This window comes from Condylura cristata, unplaced genomic scaffold (assembly GCF_000260355.1).
Source record: "Condylura cristata isolate star-nosed mole 26May11 unplaced genomic scaffold, ConCri1.0 scaffold00086, whole genome shotgun sequence".
In the NCBI taxonomy this organism is placed as follows: Eukaryota; Metazoa; Chordata; class Mammalia; order Eulipotyphla; family Talpidae; genus Condylura; species Condylura cristata.
The window spans coordinates 136,391-136,851 of record NW_004567187.1 but is presented as its reverse complement, the minus strand read 5'-3'; positions in this window follow the sequence as shown (position 1 = coordinate 136,851).

Here is a 461-nt window from a genome sequence, read left to right as displayed (position 1 = left end):
CGCGCACCGCTGACCCTCGCGCCCCGCAGATCCGGGAGACGGGCGAGAGGCCGAGCAACGAGGAGATCCTGCGCTTCTCCAAGCTGTTTGAGGACGAGCTGACGCTGGACAACCTCACGCGGCCGCAGCTGGTGGCGCTGTGCCGGCTGCTGGAGCTGCAGTCCATCGGCACCAACAACTTCCTGCGCTTCCAGCTCACCATGCGGCTGCGCTCCATCAAGGCCGACGACAAGGTGCGCGGCCCCCCCCGCCCCCCGGGGGCCGCCCACTCCCCGCGCCGCCTCGAGGCTCCCTGCCGTCTCCGCAGACCTTCCCGGCGGCCACGGCTCCCTTCTCTTCCAGCTGATCGACGAAGAGGGGGTGGACAGCCTGAACGTCAAGGAGCTGCAGGCCGCGTGTCGGGCGCGGGGCATGCGGGCCCTGGGCGTCACGGAGGACCGCCTGCGCGACCAGCTGCGGCA